Genomic DNA, 698 nt, shown 5'->3' with positions numbered 1-698 from the left:
CCCTCCCCCAACATTTATATCTTTACCTTCTTGGGGGAGAAATCTCCCACCTAAACTGAATTGCAGCCTCCTCCAGTTCGCTTTCCTTTGGGCTTCCAGACCTCAGGAAGTTTCCCTTCCCTTCCTCTCCATCCCAGCGCTGTGGTTCCTGCCATTGACCATGATTTCAGGGAGCTGGCTGAGGCCACAGCTGTGCCAACAGGGCTTCCCTGGTGCTGTTGCACTTGTAAACCACACACGCGGTCTCTCTCCTTGGACTTAGTGAACACAGTGGCATTGAGTATTGGTAGCCTGGCATGGTAGGTACTGCCCAATGAAGAGTGTACTATATATTTTCTTTACTATAGGCCATACTTATACAGACATGTATATATATTTATATAAGATCCACCTATCCTAGGATGGAATGTTTGAGGGGAAAATAAAATTGGAGGCCCAAAAAAATTACATTTGTAGTTGTGAGCCAAGACTGTAACCTGAGAGCAGCCAGGAGCTTCCTGTCAGTAACCATGTTTTCAATAAATACTCTTTCATGTACAAACTGTGGTTCCCACTACAACTCTTTCTCTGTTGCTTGCTCCCTGCCCAAGGGAGATTCCACCTTGACAAGCCTTCATTTCATGTGTCTGGGAGACTGGAGAGCTCCAGCTGGAGCCCTCAGCCACTTATCAAGAGCCCCTTTCTCCTCTTCAACCACC

Source organism: Pteropus medius, unplaced genomic scaffold, assembly GCF_902729225.1.
Source record: "Pteropus medius unplaced genomic scaffold, Ma_sr-lr_union100, whole genome shotgun sequence".
NCBI lineage: Eukaryota > Metazoa > Chordata > Mammalia > Chiroptera > Pteropodidae > Pteropus > Pteropus medius.
The sequence above is the reverse complement of the archived record's forward strand: the minus strand, read 5'-3'. Positions refer to the sequence as shown.